Source organism: Echinops telfairi, unplaced genomic scaffold (genome assembly GCF_000313985.2).
Source record: "Echinops telfairi isolate 266 unplaced genomic scaffold, ASM31398v2 ScPeMD7_7424;HRSCAF=8462, whole genome shotgun sequence".
Classification (NCBI taxonomy): Eukaryota; Metazoa; Chordata; class Mammalia; order Afrosoricida; family Tenrecidae; genus Echinops; species Echinops telfairi.
The window spans coordinates 10417668-10440499 of NW_022111324.1; the positions used below are offsets into that span (position 1 = coordinate 10417668).

A 22832-nucleotide genomic window follows, 5' to 3' on the forward strand; every position below is an offset into this window, starting at 1 on the left:
ATCCCTTATTCTTTCATAATAGAACTCCTATTTTGCATAGGCCCAGGGGATGGAGCTAAGACAATTATGAGCAACCAGGTCTTCTATCTTCTGAGCCTCCTATGCAACTAGACGTAGCCACATGACCCAATTCTAGAGGTGACAACTAAGGCGAAGTCAGGTGTGTGTGTGTAGCTTCTGGGGAAGCCATTGCTTTCGCTGTTCTGTTATAAGGACAAACACTGATGGAGCTCTCTCTTCCTGTCTTTCTCCTGGTGTGACTGTGGAAAGACTGACCGACTGACACCCTGGAATCTTAAGGGAATGCTCCGCCATGTTTAAGTCTCTAAACCACTGCCAGAGGCCATGTCCTTGCAGTTATTTTGTTATGAGAAAAGAGTAATCCTATATTTACTGAAGCCACCCTAAGGCTACCTTCCACTGATGTCGACGTATGTGTGTATGCATGTGCGTATGGCACTTAGAGACAATAGCAATGAAAGACAGGTTACCTGCACTCAAAATGAGCTGCTTCAATGGCACCTGGACACTTTCCAAGTGAAAGCAAGAATGGATTGCCAATTTACTTAATGTCACATGTTAAACATGGTGGAAGTTAGGGTCTGGATATTAAATTTCATTAATTAAATCTGATGTGCAGGATAATAGTTTCTCCAAAACATTGGCTGTGTTTTATAGTGGAAAAGAATAGCAAATAACATATGCATTTATTCAAAGCCAAGTTTAAAAAGAAGTCTGTTTTAAATTTTTTTAGGTTAACCTCATTTAGTTCTTTTCATTAAAAACACATATATCCTGCTTATATTTTTTTGATATTTGAGTGAAAAACAACAACCTTTACAGAAATCTACATTTAAGAAATACTTTAAAATTTTTATCCTAGTCTTTGAATCCTGTCTCCTATCTTCCAGCTTTTGAATTTATTATTTCATGCACTTTAAAATAATTGAATTTAGCAACTGCTCTTACTCTATTTCTCCCAGTTGGTTAACAAATTAAGAGTTAGCTCATTAGCACCATTTTGCCCTCAATCAACAATGAAATCAGATATTAAAGAAAAAATAGAATCCTAACCAGAGTTCCTGCCCTCTTTAAGAATAGAGGAATCTTTTGGAATAGGTTAGAAACCATTGCTTCAACACATTTGGTCTGTAAAAATCCAGCTGGAACTCTGTTCTTCCAATCAATTTACTCACCTAGATTTCAGCTTTGCCTATACCTTACACCCTCTCCTTTGAGGACCCCTTTTCTGTCTGTCATTGTGATTTAGGAGCTATGGACATAGGTGAGAGCTCTGGAGATAGAACAAAATGTTTCTGAAAGGGCGTGGAACAGACTACACAGCTATCTGTACTATGTCTCACATCAATTACATTATGCGAGGAAGAAGGAGCTCTGGTCGTGCAATGGTTAGCACAGGGCTTAGTTGCCCACCCAAAGGTCTGTGGTTCTCCAGCTGCTTACAGGAGCGTGATACAGCAGTCTGCTTCTGTAAAGATGATAGGCTTCTTCTTAGACATAGCCAAACATCCTGAGGAAGCAGGTTGCTCCGGGCCAGAGGCACCAAGGTCAGCTGACATCACATCGTTCACAAAGACAGTGTATTACAACCTCCTTTCGTGAGCACTGACTGAGGTCTTAAAAAGACCTTGTGAGCAGCCGTTTAAGGTGCAACTCTTTGTCTTTCCTTTTCTGCAGTGAAGAAGAGTGAAGAAAACCAAAGCCCCTGAGGAACCAAGTCATCCCCAGGATTAGTGGATCCTGTGAAGCGCTGTCTCCGTGGCCCAAAGATCAGAGGAACGAGGTGGCGTCCAGCTGCCACTGCTGACTTCCCCCAAAGGGGTCACAACAGGAGGTCTCAGAGGGGAGAAAAATGTGGAACAAAACTCCAACTGATAAAAAAGACGAGAGCCTGCTGGAACCTCAAACTGACCTTATTTTCATGGCTCAGCTTTCAGTCAAGTGATAGGTCTACAAGGTTCTTCAAAATGTTTGTGTAAATTTTAAATGATGTTTTACCACAAAAAATTATATAGCCCTTGTTTTCCTTGCCTCTTGGTTACCGCTGCAAAAATTCATATGAAAGAGAATGACAACTTTCACAAATAGTCTAGGCCGCAGTCTTCCTGTTTGAACCTATAATCACATTTTGTTAGAGTGATCCTTGAAAAATAAAATCTGACCATATCACTCCCCTACCTGAGCCTTCCACGTTGAAGATTGTGTCTTCTGATGCAAAGCTGTTCCTTACACAGGACTGCCCTAAGCAAGTCTCCAAAGGCACTTTTCCAGCGTGCTCTCTTGACTTGTATCCTATGCTCCCTCACGTACAGCCAGCCACTTCGGTCCTCTCAGCTTAGGTAGTAAGCATCTTCTATGCTTTGTACTTCTGCCCATGTTCTGTCTTCTTCCTGGACTATGTTTACTAGCTTTTGCTGTCCAACAGACCCTTACTTATCCTTGAAGACAGAGTTTACATATCAATCCATTTGGGAACTTTCTCAGAACAACAGCTTGTTTCCAAGAAAACGTATTTTTCTTTCCCCTCTGCTCTGATAAAAATTTGAAACACCTCTCTATTAGAATTCACTTTTCTAACTCTCTCACTATACTGATAAACCCCTAGCTCTAGTACTACCTGCTAGATTCAGTACTGAGTATTGATGTTTCTAAGAAAATTAAGATACAAGGCAGCTACCTCATTTATCTACTCCTCTGTTTGCTCATTCAATCCTTAGTCGAATGTTGTCTACCAATGGCATTCAACACCTGTGGAAACAATGGGCATGTAATAATTTTATACCTTGGCTTAGAGAGTCTGAAAATTATCTTTTGCCTAGAAAATTCGTAGGGTGTTTTAGGAATGGCCTTAATAAGAAAAATAAAATGCACACGTATGAAGCTAAAAACACTGTAAAAAACCTAGATATTATTTCATATAATCTTCACAAGAATACTGGAAAATAAGTTTTATTGTTTAGTAGATGGATCCTCAGAGATGAAATAACTTGTCCACGTTAGCAAGGACAGCAGTGGATTTGAATGTGTTTGTTTGATTCTAATGTCCATTTTCTTTTCGTATATGTCATTCTTTCTATTTAGTATCAGAGGTCATTTCCTTGGCAGCTACCGCAGCGGCCCTCCTTCCGGGTTTTCTTGGTGAACGTTGTTATTGAAAGGTCTGGTGGGTGTGTACGTGTGAGGAGAAGGGAGCCCTGGCAGTCTTTCCACTTAGCTTCTCAGCGTTTCATTTCGCTGTGCTTCGGACAAACTGTGCCTTACTTGTCTTCCCTTCGCACTTACTCTGGGCATTTGGTAGGTTGTGTTTTTATGAGCTTGCGCAGAGACGTTTCACTAGCAAACAAGGATGGGCTCAGGAGACCGTCGTCGCAACACCCCCATGTTCAAGTCGGGCATGCAGGGGGAAGTCCCAGCTGGGTAAGTCAGCGGCATGGGGTGGCCATGGCGTCTGCGTGCGGGCCTTTGTGTCTGTGTGGGTGTGAGAAGGCAAGCACATGTGCTGTCTGCCGGAGGAGGCGTCTGTGGCCGCAGTGGTTCTCGCTGCAGCTGGGAGGTTTTATTGTCTGCCTACCCATGTGTTCTCAGGGGCACATGTGGCTTCCCTGTGGGTGTGCCAGCCGTGTCGATGTACGAGTTTCTCTGTGTGTGCATGTGGCAGTGCTGGAGGAAGAGCTCACGTCTAGATAGCTTTTCCAGACTTCCACTCCGAGCCTAGCACTCCTAGTGAAAATGGAGTCAGGAAAGGAACTTTGCTACCGTTGCCTTAACGAGGAGGCCGAGGAGAGCCAGCCAATGGAAGGGGCACCTCAGTATAGACCTTCTCTTCACTTCTCAGTCTTCAGACCATCTCCTGCTCCCCTCTGCCTCAGCCCTGACCCGTACGGATGATTTCGTTTTCACTCTCCGGAGGTGTCGTCAGATTGAGTGTGCGTTTCTTTGTTGCTGCCTCTATCAAAGGAGGGCCGAGCTACAAGACCTGGGGAAGTAGCGAGGAGAACAAATGCCTGCCATAGGCCGTGTGGACCTCTTGCCAGCTCCTGTTGTGTGTGAAGTTTGACCTCTGCACCAATGTCCCCAAGTAGTACCCTACAGAGAGAATAAGGGATAATGGAAGAGTTGGAAGGGTGATAGAAATCCGAGCCGGGCAAGCAACATAATCAGCTGTGTTAATTGTGGAAGGAATTCTAGGTGTTTCATATCAAAGCAAAATTCACAAAAATTTTTGGTCAAAATAAAATTTCTTCAAAAAGTGAAATCCACAATGGCCACCAATATGCTAACGTACAAATAATGAGATATTGCTCTTTTCTAAACATTTCAAATCATTTCTGCCTGAATGATGACCCTGATACTTGAAAATGAAACCTGGAAAATGCCAAAAATGAAAAAAGGCTTAATCTGTACATTTCCATGGTATGTGGCTAACTCAAACCCAAACCAAACTCACTGCCATTGAGTCGATGCTGACTCACACCAACCATACAGGGCAGGGTAGAAGCGCCCCTTGGAGTTTCTGAGACTGTTTACAGGAGTAGAATGTCTAGTCTATTTCTTGAAGTGGCTGGTGGTTTTGAACTCTGTACCTTTAGGATTACAACCCAAAGTAACCAATATACCACCAGCGCTCCTGTCTGGATAACGAGAGGAGGTGAATTTGATAGTGAGAGAAATGGAAAGAGGAAATTGATTAAACAGACCCAAGAAATGCCGATAGATTTTTCTTTTTCTATTGAATGATAGTAAGAATATGGGGATGACAGTGAAATGCTTGGCCCTAAGTTGGTAAAATGGAGAAAATAAGATTGCCATCTGTGGGAGGAAGCCTGGAGATGTGTGTGACAATGAGGCTGAAGAACTGGGAGTACATGGAACTGCAGTCAAGGCCGCCTGGGTGTAATTTCAGGCAGTGAGTTCTCTAGAATGTGATTTTAGTTTAGTAATTGGAGCCCAATTGTGTTCTGATTTATATGGAGAAAGAGTCAAGTGTGGATACACAGAAAGGAGAACTAAAAGTAGACTATGCGGAGAGACAAGCCAGATTATAAGTGCTCCAATCACTGTAGGATGTTGTGGACAATGATTCTTCACTCACAGCCCCACCGCTAACACGAATATGAAATGTTTTCTAAGGTCAGGTGTATTTCCATTTGTTTTCATTCTTTGCTCAACAAGTAACATTTTTAATTGTTAATTGTTCTGCTCATGAGAAGGCTATAGCTTGGATGGGGAAAGATCATTATTCAGGGTCCTGAACTGATTATTACCCAAGATAAGAGGAGGACAGGGAAGTCTCATTGGGTGAATAAAGTTTAATCTCCTGCAAGTTTGATTAGCTTGAGAAAAGTGTCCCAGGAGAGAATGTAGAAATACTAAAACGGTAAGGACCGACTTCAGAACTGAATCACTTGTGAGGTCTATTAATGAACAGGAAGTCTGCCTTATCAGGAAATCACTTAATACATAATACTTTTATGTCTGTGTTATATTTTAGAAATGAAAACATATATATGGAATAGTTTTAGGCATCAGAAAATCATATGATTTACTACACCAGGAATAATACAATCAAGAGGAATGATTTGGGATTCATTTCAAAAAAGACTGTTCAAAATCAGTCTTAAAGTGTGATGGTGTTTGTAATAGGACTGTATTTGTCCTTCAAGGAAATTCAATCATGCAATTATTATTCAAATTTATGCACCAACCACAAAAGCTAATGATGAAGAAATTGAAGAATTCTATCTAGGACTTCAGCCAGAAATTGATCAAGCATGCAATCAAGGTGCATTGATAGTTATTGGTGATTGAAATGCAAAAGTTGGAAACAAAGAGGAAAAAACAGTAGTTGGAAAATATGGATTTGGTGATAGAAATGAAGCTGGAGGTTGCGTGATTGAATTTTTGAAGACCAATGACTCATTCATAGCAAATTCCTTTTTTCAGCAACACAAAAGGTGACCAGACACATGGACTTCTCCAGATGGAATCCAAAGAAACCAGTAGACTGCATCTGTGGGAAGAGCTGCTGGAGAAACTCACTATCAGCAGCTAAAGCCAGGCCAGGGATTGACTATTGAACAGATCATCAATTGCTCATATATAAATTCAACATAAAGATGAAGAAAATGAAAACAAGTCCCTGAGAGCCAAAATATGGCCTGAGTCTATTCCAACTGAATTTTGAGAACATCTCAAGAACAGATTTGATGCATTCAACACTAATGACAAAAGACCTGATGAGCTTTGGGAGGACATCAAGAACATCATTCATGTAGAAATCAAAGGTCTAAAAAGACAGGAAAGAAAGAAAAGATGAAAAATGGAATTATCAAGGGTGCATGGGGGAGGGGGGAGGAGGAAGGGAGGGGGGGGGGAAAAAAGGAAAATGAGCTGATTCCGGGAACCCAAGAGGAAAGCAAATTTTGGGAATGATGAGGGCAACAAATGTATAGATGTGCTTTACACAATTGATCTATGTATTGTGATGAATTGTATGAACCCCAATAAATTGATTTTTTTTTTTTAATGGATGTCAGGAGAAATTCCGAGACTTGGTCTTCATTGCAGAGCAGCTAAAACAAATGGAAGACATGATGACATTACAGAGCAAAACAGGGAATTTCAAAGGGCAGCTCGAGAAGATAAAGTTAAATATAGTGAAAGGTGCAAAGACCTAGAGGTAGAAAACCAAAAATGAAGAACTCCAGATAAAATTCAAGGCTCAACTTACACTATTGAAAGATTATATGGGCAAAATATTGAATGATGCGGCCAGCATCAAAAGCAGAAGGAAATAATACAAAGGCATTATACCAAAAAGAGCTAGCTGGCATGCCACCGTTTCAGGAGGTAGCATGTGAACAAGAAACAATCGTGCTGAAGGAAAGAATTCAAGATGCACTGAAAGCATTAGCTAAATTCAAGGCTCCAGGAATTGATGGAATGTCAACTGAAATGTTTCAACAAGCAGATGAAGCCTTGCTTCATCTATGCTAGGAAATTTAGAAGACAGTAGCTTGGTCAACTGACTGGAAGAGATCCAGATTTGTACCCATTCCAAAGAAAGATGCGACAACATCATGCTCAAATTACAGACCAAAATCATTAATATCACATGCAAGTAAACTTTTGCTGAAGAGCATGCTACAACAGTTGCAGCAGTACATTGACAGCGAGCTTCCAGAGGTTCAGGCTGGATTCAGAAGAGGATGTGGAACAATCTTGGCTGAAAGCAGGGAATCAGAAAGTTGTTTACTTGTGTTTTATTGACTCTGTCAAGGAGTTCATCCCTGTGAATCATAAAAAACTATGGATAACCTTGAGAGGAATGAGAATTCCAGGATACTTCATTGTGTTTTATGTTGCACTTGTACGTGGAACAAGAGACAGTTATGTGAACAGAACAGGAGAATACTGCATGGTTTAAAATCAAGAAAGATCTGAGTCAGGGTTGTATCCTGTCATCATTCTTATTCAATTTGTATGCTCAGCAAAAAATCAGAGAAGGTGGCTTATATGAAAAAGAATGTGGGATCAGGATTGGAGGAAGCCTTACTAACAATCTGAGACGTGCAGATGACACACTTTGATTTCTGAAAGTAAGGAAGACTTGAAGCACTTGCTGTTGAAAATCAAAGATTGCAGCCTTCAGTATGGATTACAACTCAATGTAAAGAAGTCCAAACCCTCATAACTGGTCCAACAGGTAATATCATGATGAATGGGAAAAAAGTCTGACGTTGTCAAGGATTTTGCCTTACTTGGACCCACAGTCAATGATCATGGAAGCAGCAGTCAAGAGATCAAAGGATGAGCTGCATTAGGTAAATCTGCTGCACAAGACCTCTTTAGAGTATTAAAAAGCAAGGATGTTTCTTTGAGGACTAAGGTGTGCCTAACCCATGCCATGGTACTTTCCATTGCCTTATATGCATGTGAAAGTTGTAAAAGGAAGACCATAGAAGAATCGATGCATTTGAATTGTGGCGTTGTGGAAGAATATTGAAAGTACCATGGGATGCTAAAAGGACAAACTGATCTGCCTTGGAAGAAGTATGGCTAGAGTGCTCCTTAGAGGCCAGGATGACAAGACTTTGTCCTACATACTTTGGACATGTTCTCAGGAGAGATTAGTCCCAGGAGAATGACATCGTGCTTGGTAAAGTGGAAGGGCAGCAAAAGAAAGGAAGACTGCTACTTGGCCAACTGATAGGAAGAGATCGATATTTGTACCTATCCATTTAAATGTATTCACACAATGGCTGGAACAATAGGCTCAGGCATAGGAACAGTGGAAAGAATGGTGCCAAGAGCATGCAGTGTTTCCTTCTGTTGTAATTAGGGTAGCTATGCACTTAAACCAACATTTTTCCCCCTCGTTGAATGAGGAAAAACTATATAAGTATATGTACATTATTAACTTTTTCTCTTTCCTTCCACTAAAAAGGATTTTAGCCATGGCTACTATACTTTTCCCCTAACCTGCAAGCATTGTCCTTATTTGAATATTTTGGGGATTTTTGTTGTGGAAGATTGAGAGGAAAGCAAGAGGAAGAAATATATATTAGTGATTGACACGGAATGAGTTTTTTGTAGGGAATGTTAAGGAATTTGCCTGCAGTCTAGGAGGGAAGTGGAGGAGTCCAGTCATTCATTTCTAGAAGCCCCCTGACCCTCAAGTAGGTACCCAAATCTGGGGATGCTCAAGCCCCTACTGCAAGTGTAAAATGGCATAGTATGTGCACATGCACATAATCAAGTCTTACCTAGATTATTTATAATAGTTGATGAAATGTAAAGAGCACTCTATGCACCTTTTCTTTAGCCTTTGGGAATTTAATTACACAAGACCCCTCCCTACTCGCCTTATATTTTCCATCCCTGCTTGGCTGACTCCAGGGATGTGAAACCTGTGGGCATGGAGGGCTGACTATAATCTTGAAGGACTATATGTCATCTTCATGGAGTTTGAGAAGGCACACGTAAAATGCTTTAGTTTGGTTGAATGAAATACATTCCTTTGACATTCTTTTTAAAAAAAACACACCAATAAATCACAACCAAGAGCTTCCCCGCCCCCCCTGCCGCCAAAGAGACCTTTCTGGGAATTATTTTGTGTAACTGCCAGGACTGGTAGCACACCCAACAGCAGGATCTTCCTTTTATGTCTGAATGCATTGGGCGTACAATACACGTATTCCTCTTACTTAGTTTAGCACCCCAAATAGCCGCCTACCAACAGTGAATGTGAAGAAAAATAATTGAACTATTTTCTCTGCCTTAAAATGTGTGTATTCTGCCTCCATCTTAATTGATAGTTCGACTGAGTTGTTATCGTAGACTGAAAATGAACCATTGCTTGGACTTGCAGTAATTGTTTGCTCGTGCCCACTTTTACTAATAAGAGCTCTTTTTTTTCCTTCCTGGAGGCTTTCATGATTTTCTCCTTTTACTGTTGAGATTTTCTTATTTTTTGATGGATTTGCCTAGAAATGGATCTTTTGGTTTAATCACTTGCCATTTGGTAGAAGCATCCACATTCAAAGAGCTATTGTCTTCTTTCAGTGAGACATAATTTCTTATTTTATTTCTTTTATAACATCTTCTACTGTCTTCATTCTCTCTCCCAAACTCCTAGTAGTTGAGTATTGAATCGTTTGGATTGGTCTCATAAATCTCTTATCTTTTCCCAGGCTTTATTTCTCTCTCATTCCAAATTTTAAGAAGCACCTTATATAGCGTCTGCCCATGCTTCTCTCAAGATTTTATTGTGGCAAGTGGGTTTTTTAGTCAATTGAATACTCTCACACCAAGTGAGTGAATGTTCCACTCTAAGATCCTGTCGAGAACTGCCCCATCATGTTTGCACTTTCTACTTTGCTCTTCCACCATTTGCATGTCAGCTTTGTCCTACGATGGTGACTTGCTTGTGTTGCCATGACGCTGAAAATTATGTCACTGTTTTTTCAAATATCAGCAGAGATTTTTATAATAGACAGGTTTAATAGATTTTCCAGTCTATGATAGATTAAAAAGAGGGATGTGACAATTTACTTCTGGGAAAAAAAGGGGCAGCCAAATCTTATAAATGGAAGTCAGATACTTATTATTTAATATAATGCCAGAAGATGAGTCTCTCAGACTGAAAGGCATTCAAAATATGAATGAGGAAGAACTGCCTCCTCAAAATCGAGTCGATGTCAGTGGTGGCAATAAAGTTTTGGGGACCTTCATTTGTTGATGTGGCATGACTCCCCATGAAAAGAAACAGCTGTAAACATCCATTAACGATCAGAATATGGAATGTATGAATTATGGATCTAGGAAAATTGGAAGTCATTTAAAATTAAATAGAGCAATAAACTACGCACTAGTGAGCCAAAATGGACCAGCATCTATCATTTCGAATGAGACAATCATATGGTTACTATGCCAGGAATGGCAAATCCAAGACGAACAATGTCACATTCATCATCAGAAAGAACATTCCAAGATCTCTTTTGAAGTATAATGTGATAACATAATAGTTATACACCTACAAGTAAGACAAGTTAATACAAATATCATTCCAATGTATGCACTAACTGCTAAAGTCAAAGATAAATAAATTGAAGATTTTCACCAACTTCCTCAGTCTGAAATTGATAAAACATGTCATCAAGTTGCATTGATAATTATTGGTGATTGGAATGCAGAAGCAGGGAACAAAGAAGAATTGGTAGGTGGATAATATGGGCTGGGTGACAGAAATGATGCTGGGAATCACAGAGTAGAATCTTTTGTTAACAGAAAAACAGAAGAATGGATCCAGGAATTATTTATAGTAAATACTTGTATTCTACAATGTAACTGAATTATGCACATGGGCCTTGCCAGACGAGGCCTGTCAGACAGATGAGGAATCAGATCGACTACATCTATGGACAGAGATAACAGAAACACTCAGAACAAGGCCAGGGGCCAAATGTGGAACTAATCATCAATTGCTCATATGCAAGTTCAAGTCAAAGCTAAAGGAAATCAAAAGGCATTTGCAAGAATTAACAAAAAGCAACTATGAGTGTATCCCAACTGAATTTAGAGACCATCAAGTATGGATTTGAATACTAATGTGCAAAAGTCATATTAGATGTAGAATAATATCAAGAACATTATACATACAGGAAGCAAAATGTAATAAAAAAGACAGGCAAGAACTAAGACCAAATGAATGTCAGAAGAAATTTTGAAACTTGTTCTAGAACTTAACGAAATTAAAGCAAATGGAAGAAATTATGAAATGAAAAGGCCGAATAGAAGATTTCAAAGGGCAGCTCATAAAGACAAAATAAAGGATGAGAAGGCTTCAAAAGTTGGTGGAAGAGTTGCATTATTATAAATTTAATTTTTCTACAAACTTGTTGAAGCCTCTTTATCAAAAGATATATTCAAAGACCTGGAGCTAGAAATTGAATACAAATGAACGTACTCGACTTTTCTCAAGCATAAAGAACGAATGAACCAATCCAAGTCTTAAGTTGCAATATTAAACAATTCTATGGACAAAGGGTTCCTTTCTTATTTTGTCCATGCTTTGGGATACTAACCCCAAGGTTAGCAGTTTGAAACCACCAGCTACTCTGTGAGAGAAAGACGGGGCTTTCTTTTCCTCTGAAGAGCTACTGTCTCAGAAACCCACAGGGACAGTTCTACCTTATCCTATAGGGAGTGATTTTTAAAAAAGTTTTTATGGATAACATATTGAAAGAAAGAGGAAGCATAAAAAAGTTGGGTAGAGCTACCAAAAAATAATTGATTGATGTTCATCATTTCAGTAGGTAGCATATGATCAAGAACTGGTGGCATTAAAGGAAGAAGTCCAAGATGCACTGAATATATAGGCAAGAAAAATGGTTCCAGGAATTGGTGAAGGAAGTCTTTCAACAAAGTGATGCACCGATGGAGGCGCTCACTTCTCTATGCCAAGAAATTTGGAAGGCAGCTACCTGGCTAACCAATTGAAAGTGATCCCTATTTGTGTCCATTCCAAACAAATGTGGCCCAACAGATTATGAAAATTATTGACAATAGCACACACAAATTTAAAAAATGTCCCTGAAGGTAATTCAAAACTAATTGCGGAAGTACATAGGGAACTTTCAGAAATGCAAATGGATTCAGAAGCAGATATGGAACAAGGGATATCAGGATTAATGCCAGGTGGATCTTTGCTGAAGGCCTAGGATATAAGAAAGACCGTTACCTGTGTTTTATTGACTATGCAAAGGTATTTGACTCTGTAGAGAATAGCAAATGATGGATAACATTGAAAAGAATGAGAATTCCAGACCACTTAATTGTGCTCAGGCACAACCTGCACACTTCAACATAAAGAAAATAAAAATCCTCACAATTGTGCAAATAATCAATACCAGGACAAATGGAAAAAGGATGGAAGTTGTCAAGGATTTCATTTAACCTGGATCCATATCCGACACTCATGGAAGTATCAGTCAAGACCCATGGAAGTATCAGTCAACATATTGCATTGAGCAAATTTGCTGTAAAAGACCTCCTTAAAGTGCTAAAGAATAAAGATATCACTTTTGGAACTAAGATGCAACTAATAAAAGCCATGGTATTCTCAATTGACTAATATTCATGTGAGAACTGGACAATAAACAAGGAAGAATTGATGTCTTTGAATTGTGGTGTTGGGGAAGACTACTGAATATCCAATGAACTATTAGAACAAAATTCTGTAGAGGAAGGTGTACAACCAGAAGAATACTTCTTGGAAGCAAAGATGATGACATGTTGTCTGAGTATTTTGGACATATTACCAGAGCGACCAGTCCCTGGTGAAGGACAGCAGGCTTGGTGAAATAGAGGATCAGCAACACAAAGGAAGCTGCTCAATGAACTAGATGGTCACAGTGGCTGGCACAACAGCATCAAACACAGCTACAGGGGTGAGGATAGCTGTTTTGTTTTGTTGCACACAGTGTTGCTGTGAATTGGAATCGAATCAAGGGTCCCTACCAATGTTTTTCATGATCACTTATTTTTCACTCCAATTTCTCAACTTTGCTTTTGGCAAAGGATATTTCTGAACAATAGTTTCCAGTTTTCTTTAGACCTACTGGGGACGTGGTATCATGTGGACTTCTATAAGTACTCGGATTATCAGATGAATTTCTGTGAAAAGCATAATCTGCCAATCATTGTGCCAAAGAATCACAAAGTATTATTAGTGCGGACAATTTTTGTATTAAAGAATCCTTCTATAGGGTGAAGAACCCTTTTGAAAATCAAATCACCCCTCTTTTCTCTCTACAGAAGCAGATATATGAATCAATTTTGGTAGAATTTAGTGCTATCTGTAGCATCACAGCCACTCTAAAATGGAAAAAAAACCAAAATAAAAACCCTAATGATTTCATGGCCACTTTCTCTCTCACCCTGGGTTAGCAATTACAGGTTTAAAGAATAGGCCTTGTTCACAACGCATTGAACTCTGCCAGAGCAGGCAGGCTGTGTCTCTGAACACGGAGCTGAGTAGTTAATTTCTCTGCCAGGCTGAGTCAGAACAGTTATAATAAAATTGACAATGAACCTACATTGAGAAAAAAAGAGATATATCTTGTCTTAAGAAAAATAAGCTCAGTGAAGTCTTACTAAATATTATGTCTCTAGCAAACTGACTTGAAAGGTGTTTGTCAGGGTTGTATCCTTTCACCATACTCATTCAATTTATACGCTGAGAAAATAATCTAAGAAGCGAGACTATGTGAAGAAAAATGTGGCATCAGGATTGGTGGAAGGCTTATTAACAACCTGTGATATGCAGATGATGCAACTTTGCTGCTGAAAGTGAGGAAGACCTGGAGCACTTGATGCTGATCAAGGTCTGTAGTTTTCAGTATGGATTACAAGTCAATGTAAAGAGAGCTCAAATCCTCACAATTGGCCAACATTATGACAAATGGACAAAAGACTCAGTCAAGTCAAGTTGTCAAGTCGGTGGTTAAGGCTTTGCTTGGGTCTACAATCAATCAAGAGATCAAGAGATCAAGTGACATTGGACAAATCACCTGCACAAAATTTCTTTCAAGTGTTGAAGAGGAATGATGATACTTTGAGGATTCAGGGGTGGCTGACCCAACCCAGTGTGAGAAAGATGAGGTTTTCTACTCCTGAAAAGAGTTATAGTCTTAGAAACTCACAGGGGCAGTTCTACTCTGTCCTATAGGGTCACTAAGAGTCAGCATCAACTCCAGGGTAGTTTTTTTTTTTTTTTTTTTTTCCCTTTGGCTCCAAGCCAGGGTATTTTTAATTACCTCACATGCCTGTGAAAGCTGGACCATGAATAAAGAAACTGCAAAAAATGATGCATTTGAAATATAGTGTTGACAAAGGATATTGAAAATAGCATGGACTGCCAGAAGAACAAATAAATCTTTCTTGAAAGTACAGCCAGAATGCTTTTTAGAAGTTAGGATGGTGAGACTGTGTCTCGTGTCCTTTGGGCATGTTATCAGGAGAGACCAGTCCCTGGAAAAGGACGCCATACTTGGTAAAGTAGAAAGTCAGCCCCCCGCACCCCCCAAAAAAGGAACACAGCCAAGGAGCTGGATTGACAAAGTGGCCGTAACACTGGACTCCAACATAATAACAATGGTGAGAATGGTGCTTGAGCAGGCAGGATTTCGTTCTGTTGTCATTGTAGGTCTGAACCAACTTGACGGCACCTAACATCAGCCATAACCCCAGCAGCATGCTCATGCCTCTCTCCTCAACTTTACACTGCACATGTTCCCTTCTTGTGTCATTTTAAAGGCATCAGTTATAGAGCGTAGTGGCTAAGAAGCTGGCATTTGAAGACAGACAAATATGGATGTGAATTCTAGCCCCACAAATGTAGTAATTCTCACTCTTGAAAAGTGTTTGTGCCCCAGTAGATTCTCTCTCTAGCTTTTCATCTTGTTTTCTGCCCCAGTAGACGAGCCTCTGTGCACTTTGTCCGCAGGCTCCCTCGTCTTCTGGCATCTGGTTGATGCCAACTAAATTGGCAGGTAAGTGAGATGAGGTGTTTGTTCCCCACTTCCTTGGATTTGCTTCAGGTTGGCTATATACATTCTTAAAGGTCAAGTTCCTTTCAGAGGCCTTACCCCTTATAGCTCTCTTTCTGGCTTTGGTACCATTCCCTCTATGTCTAAATCATTGTTTAGGGATACTAATAGCCTATGGATTAGCCTCAGGGTAAAGCTTTATTCCTTGTGATTTCCTGTCACCCTGTCTATGCTTTAGAAGATAATACTTTTATTGAACTCTCTTCTAATCAATCTATTTTTAGTGAGCTATATAATGAAACCCCACCAATGCATCTTTTAAAAAAATTTATTTTATTGGGGGCCCATACAACTCTCATCACAATCCATACATACATCAACTGTATAAAGCACATTAGTACATTCATTACCCTCATAATTCTCAAAACATTTACTCTCCACAATGATGCTGCTGCTTTTTAAAAAAATCTATTCTGCCAGTCTGTGGCTTCCCCCCCCCAATACATCTTTATGAGGGCCACTTACCTCTTCTGTAAAAGAGGATGACTGTTATATACCACATAAGGTTTTTTTTGTGAGCAGTAAATGAGGTACTGAACATAAATCAATAAACAGAGGGCACTGAAATCACTCAATGAATTTAACTATTGCTATTAATAGTAGCAATAGCATAGATTATGGGTAAAAATTCACTTCCTACTGATTATACCACCCAGTTTTGTTTGTCCAATATTTCCAGCACATTTGGGATTATGTTGTAGTCAGAAATACTTATTTTTCACTTTCCTATATCTGGTCTTTTCAGTATGTTTTCACTTCAACTCAGTCTAAGTTTTTAAAATGTTAACTAGTTGGTAATACTGGGAGCATTTGTCATAAACAAGCTGAAAGAGATTATGATTTAAGTAGAGACATAAGTTTCTATTGCTAACACAATAGCCACACAAAATGAGTGGGCAGGCAAGCCGAAACCTCTAATTGTGTAGTAAGTAAGAATAGACGCTTTGTCCATGGAAATTAGAACAGGAACTCTCTTTTCAAATAGAAGAATGTATTCAAATCTGATTAGAATTGTAACTTTCTGGCGCAAGTTAGTAAAATGGAATCATTGACTTCAGCTTTCTTAGCCCTTAATGTTGAGTGATCTCAAAGAAAGGGAAAGCAACAGAGACCCCCACTACCCAGGATAGCCTTACAGTCGCTAGTACCGAACACACTGGAGCTTGAGTCTATGTTGATCTAAAGGCTGAGCATTGCTTGGTACAAGGAGGAGTATGAAAACATCTCGGGAACAGATGTAAGAAATCTCTCTTTTTTCTTTTTTAGCAAGAATGTGGTTACCGTAGGCCACCACAGTTAGAACCAGAGGACACCATGCTGGCTAACGGGAACCAGATGCTCTGGTAAAGGAAGCCATGGATAAATATGAATTATTTTCAGCTGAGTGACCTTCAATTATCTTCCTTAATGTGTAGCTCTGGTGCGCTGCCACAATCTTCCATCGGGTACCTGGAAACGAGAACAACAAAGGGGCTTCATTATAGAGTGATTTATGGAGGACGTGTACAAAGGTCACTGATGGAATGCCAGCGAGAAGTGAGAGAGAAAAGAAAAGACAGAGAGAAGGACGAAGGAAGAAACCAACATCAAAAATTACAAATGCAGGAAATATGGTTCAGTGGGTAGTGTCCTGGCTAAGAGCCCGGAGTCCTGGGTTCCAGTCATTATTTTGGTACTGACTCATTTTGACATATTGGAACAATTCAAAAATAGTTTTGAATCCAGTCTCTTGGCCTCATTATGCCAAAAATTCTACCACAATTTTAAAAATGGGAATATTCTTTGTAGTAATAATCACAATTATTTCCCAATTTCCAGGATGACTATGAGACTTAATCAGTTTTCTTTCTCCCTAGGGCTCTAATCCCATTGTTGTTTCCTTTACTCACACTCCATCTTCAGCCTCTTATTAAACATCTTGAAGATGCCAAGACAATAATCTCTTTTATTATGATTATTTTCCCTATCTTCTTTCTGGAACTTGGGCATGACCACCTTCCCTTTTACCAAACCACTTCTTTTTCAGCTTAATAACAACTACAGGGACTTTTAAAAATGAGTTATAAGAATTCTTCATAGAAAGCAAATTTTATGGGATATATAATCTTTCACGGAAGAGTCAGTTGTAGAGTTACTTCATCATTTTTATTAAATTTTGTCGAGTTTTTTCTCAGTTGCAACACCCACAAGAACGTTTCTAACTGGAAGTCTTATTGATTTCCACCGTCATTGATGAAGCAAAAGCCATCTGATTTATTTCCTTATCTGTCCTTGCTATTTTATCTTTAACTTCCTCCTGGCAATTATATATATATATATTTTTTTTCTGATTTGGTAGAGTCATTTCCTCTTTCTCATTAAGCTTGTGGCTTCTGCTATAATAACTACCAAGAAATCAGGGAAAAGAGAGCCACCCAAGATGGTCAGTTTTGAGGGTCAGCTGTTGAATGAGGAGAAGGTATGAACAGTTGCTAAATTTATCACTCATGCATCTCCCGGAGAATTTAATGAAGTGTTTAATTAGTGGTTATATGTTGGGCTGTAATCTGCATCGGCAGTTTGAAACCACCAGCAGCTCCTTGGGAGAAAGAGCTGGGCTTTCTACTCCCCTGAACAGTTACAGTCTTAGAAACCCACAGGGGGTGGGGGGGTGTCACTGTGAGTCAGCATTGGCTTAAAGGCAGTGAGTTTGGTTTAGTGAACAATAATCATTATCAAGGAATGGTGCATCACATGCATTTTCCCAGTATAACATGAACCATCAGTTCACACCAGTGAAGATAGAAGGATACAAAGGTCAGGTCTTACAAAACACAGAAACCTGGGTAATCACAGATATTTAGATCCAAGAAAAAAAATTCCTTTACATTTGATCACTTTTAGAAAGGAGCTAATGGTCCCCAACCAGAGCAAGTAGATGGAACCCTAAATCCTAGAGAAATCCTGTGACGGTTCTCTATGTGTCAATATGAGCGATCATTATTCCAACAGCTTCAATATTGCCGTGTTCAAATTATAGAGGGAGAAAGATAGGGGTTTCTACTCCTAAAGAGTTACAGTATCGGAAACATGCAGGGGCAGTTCTACACTTGTCCTACAGGATTGCTGTGAGTCAGCATTGACTTGATGTAATGAGTAAGTAAGTAAAAGCCATAAAGGGACAACAGACTACTATTGCATATATTGAAAGCCACTAGTTTTAACCTAAAAACTTCTGGAATGGTAGTCGGAGTTCTGAGGGGAAGTTCACCATCACATTACCTGTGACCCAACTGGTTGGAGTGCTGAAAATTCAGATTCATTATCATAAAGATGGCAGTGTTCAGTTGATTAGTAAAATATATATAGAATTCAATAAATGTTTCAAATGAAGTCCAAACTGCAAAATACCTTATTAAAATCAAAGAGCATGCAAAAGTGAATATCAGACAGCAATTAGAGAAAACTATCAAGCAACATCAGACATTAGATTTAAGACGTCTGCCCGCAGCTTCCAGTTACTCACATCAAAATCAACTGGAACAAGACACACAGCTACAAGATTGGCAATGAAATGCAGAATGCTTAAAGGCTGGGGGTAAGCTTCTTCAGTACTTGAGGGTAAGGGAAGGGATTTAATAGGTGATTATCCGATAAATCGGTGACTTATAAACCACCTACTTTCTGAATGTAAATGGTAGCTTGAGAAAACAAAGTAAGATATTATGATAAAATGTGCAAACACCTAGAGATAAAAAACCAAAAAGGAAGAACACACCAATCATAACTGAAATTGAGAAAAGTTCAAGAAAAAATTCAAGTCTCGAGTTGAAATATTGAAAGATTCTATGGGCAAAATATTGAACAATGCAGGAAACATCAAAAGGAAATGGAAAAAATACACAGAATCACTGTACAAACAAACAAACAAAAAGCTAGTTGACATTCCACCATATGGGCATATAAGCACTGAAGGAAGAAGTTTAAACTGCACTGAGAGTATCAGCCAAAACTAACGTTCCAGGAATTGATGGAATACTAATTGAAATGTTTCAACAAGCTGATAAAGCACTGGAAGCACTGACTCATCTATGCCAGGAAATTTGGAAGATAGTTACTTGGCCAATTGCCTGGAAGAGATTCAGATTTGTACCTATTCCAAAGAAAGGTGACTCAACAGAATGCTCAAACTATAGAACAACATCACTGATGTCATATACAAGCAAAATTTTGCTGAAGATCATCCCACAATGGTTGCAGCAGTTCATTGATAGGAGCTGCCAAAGATTCAAGCCAGTATCAGAAGAGGGTGTGGAACATGGAATCTCATGCTGATGTCAGATAGATCTTGTCTGAAACCTGAGAATACCAGAAAGATGTTTACTTGTGTTTTATTGACTATGCCAAAGCATTTGTCTGTGTGAATCACAACAAACCTTGAGAAGAATCAGAACTAAAGAACTCTTTATTGTGCTTATTTGGAACTTATACATGGACTAACAGGCAGTTATGTGAACAGAACAAGGGAATACTTTCTGCATAGGTTAAATCAAGAAAGGTATGCGACAGGGTTTTATCCTCTCACCATACTTATTCAATTTGTATGCTGAGAGCATCATTAGAAAAGCTGGATTATATAAAGAAGAATGTGGCATTAGGATTGGAGAAATATTTGTCAACAATCTGAAATATGCAGATGACACAACCTTGCCTGCTGAAAGTGAGGAGAACCTGAATCACTTGCTGGTGAACCCAAAGAATTGCCGCCTTCGCTATAGATTACAATTCAATGTAAACCCTCACATCATATCCATTATGATAAATGGATAAAAGATGGGAGCTGTCAAGGATTTTCACTTACTTGGATCCAGAATCAATGCTCATGGAAGCAGCAGTCAAGAAATCAAGAAATCAAAAGATGAGCTGCAATAGATAGATCTGATGTACAAGAGTCCTTCAGAGTATTGAAAAGCAAGGACTAAAGTGTGCCTGACCCAAGCCATAATATTCTCCATTGCATCATATGAGGGGGTACCAGAAGGGAAAAAAAGCATAAAAAAGCTCTGCTGGGCGGAGCTTTCGTAGTACGCATTTTTTTCTTGCTAGCAAGCATCCAGCAACTCGTTCTGAATTAGTGTACTCAGTGGCATCACCTGGGAAGGTCCTCTCTGGTCACCGTGAATTTTTTCGTGAAAACAGTTTCATTCAAACCTTGTTTTGTTGTGGTGGCTAATTTAAGAGAACAGCATTAAACTCTGAAATTTTGTTTCCTGCTTGGGGAAAATGCTGCAGAAACTGTTGTTTACACAGCTTACAAGGAAAGTGCTATGGAAAAACTCAATAGTATCAGTAGTTTTCTCATTTCTAAAAAGGTGAAATGTCAATTGAGGACAAACTTCGTTTTTGTGGCGGGAAACTTCCTGAAGGGATGAAAATGTCGACTCAGAGTGTATTTGGAGTTTGTTCCACCAGGGCAGACTGTTAATCCAGCTTTCTATTTAGAGGTTCTGAAAATGTAGTGTAACAGTGTGTGACACAAAAAAAAAAGGCCTGATTTGTGGCAGATGAGGGACTGATTTTGCCACCACCACAATGCTCCTGTTCATACAGCTATCTCAGTGTGCTAGCTTTTGGCAAAAGACAGCATCCTCTCTTGCCCCCTCATGCACTTTGCTCACCTGACCTTGTTCCATGTGACTTCTTGTTGTTTCCGCAAATGAAGAGGGACATGAAAGTACAGTGATTTAACAATGTAGAAGAGGTGAAGAAAAAAAATGATGGAGGTGCTGTCATCCATCCAAACAAATGAGTTTGAAAAATGTTTCCAAGAACGGAATCATAGATCTGACAAATGTATTAAGTGTAACAAAGAGTACTTTGAAGGTGATAGGTTGTTTTGTAAAAAAATTTAAATACATAGCTTTGAAAAAATCCATTTTTGGGGGGTACCCCCTCAAATGCATGTGACTGGGACGCTGTAAAATGAAGACCAGAGAATTGATGCATTTGAATTGTGGTGCTGGTGAAGAACATTGAAAGTACCATGGATGGGTAAAAGAACAAACAAGTCATCTCGGAAGAAGTACAGTCAGAGTGCTCCTTAGAAGCAAGGATGGTGAGACTTCATCTTACATACTTTCATCATGTTGTCAGGAGAGACCAGTCCATGGAGGACATCGTAATTGGAAAAGTGGAGGTGCAGTGAACAAGAGGAAGGCTGTAAAGGAGATGGATTAGCACAGTTAGGCAATAATGGGCTCAGGCATAAGAGCAATTGTGAGGGTGGCACTGGGCAGGGCAGTGTTTTGCTCTGTTGTGCACAGGGTTGTAATGGGCTCAATGGCATCTAACAACAGCAATATAAACAAGAGTGGTATTTTACTTGGGCTTTCAAAGTAAACAGGTTTTCTAGCTCAGGATATTATTGAACCTATAACATGGTCTGAAGTTCTTTATGTTCTCTATTATTGTTCTGTATTATTCTGTTGTCATTATATCTCCTTGTATTTTTTACAATTTTGCCACACTTAATGTTGGAGAGAGAGTGACAGTGAGAGAGAGAGAGAGAGTCATCTTGACATTTTACTATTTAGCAAGTTTTCTTAGCCATGGAGCCCTGTTTCTGATTCAGAAAGATAATACATGTTCAGTACATTTATTCTTCAAAGAACTTTGGTACTTCATTGATATTTAGTGGTAGACCAGTGGTTCTCAACCTGTGGGTCACGACCTCTTTGGGGGATGAACGACCCTTTCACAGGGGTTGCCCAATTCATAACTGTAGCAAAATGACAGTTATGAAGTTGCAACGAAAATAATTTTATGGTTGGGGTCACCACAACATGAGGAACTATTTGAAAGGGTCGTGGCATTAGAAGGTTGAGAACCACTCTGCTAGACTATCAGCTACAGAAGATACGCTAACTTCTCTAACTAGATGAAAGACATGCTCCTCCTTCTCCCTCCAGTTGCTTTGATTGTCCTGTTTCACATCACGTCACCAGGTAGATTTCACACTTTTGTATTGAGACTTTTCGCCTTCTTTTTGTGGAGCAAATGGAATTGCTGGAAATTCCATTATAGCCAGCTTCTCCGCGGAAGTTGTTTTTAAATCCAAAGATTTGAGTCAAATTCCCTGCACATGAATGTGCTTCCTTTCTTTTTTATTCTTTCCCTCCTAGTCTCCGTTTCCATTTGTACTATTGTAGTTACCTCAAATTTGTTTTTTTAAAAAGTCACTGCACCAAGTCAATTCCGATTTACAGGGAGTCTACACAGACATCTGCAGTGTTAGAAGAGTTAGCAGAAGTGGCAGGGTTAATAAGCATCCAGTAGATCCACGGTACTCGACCACAGCAGGACTCTACACATTCTGATTTTGATGTGAAATGTGGAGGGAATTTTGCATTGGAGCTCGAACAAAACATCGGAATCCGACCTGACGCACGTGATTTCTGTACACAAAAGCAGTTCCTGTTTCGGTCGCTCAGCGTTAGTTGGCGTTGTTAGTACACATTGTTTAAGCCTTTTGCGGCTGGACTCCAAGTGCTTTGCTATAATTTTCTTAGTTTTTTTGGGTTTCTGTACTGTTTTTAGATAAAAAAACATGGGTCCTAAGAGTGTTCTGAAAAGAATCATTATGATAAGGAACTGGCTAACCGTGTTATCGATATTGTTGATGATAATTTAGTAAACCCTTTTAGAAAACAGTTAAGGAAACAC

The 22832-nt window shown here is 39.4% G+C and overlaps 1 pseudogene; it reads left to right on the forward strand.

The window, feature by feature from the left end:
• Positions 1 to 17550: 17550 nt before the first annotated feature.
• LOC101646481 lies at positions 17551 to 18699 on the forward strand (annotated as a pseudogene).
• The last annotated feature ends 4133 nt before the right edge of the window (positions 18700 to 22832 follow it).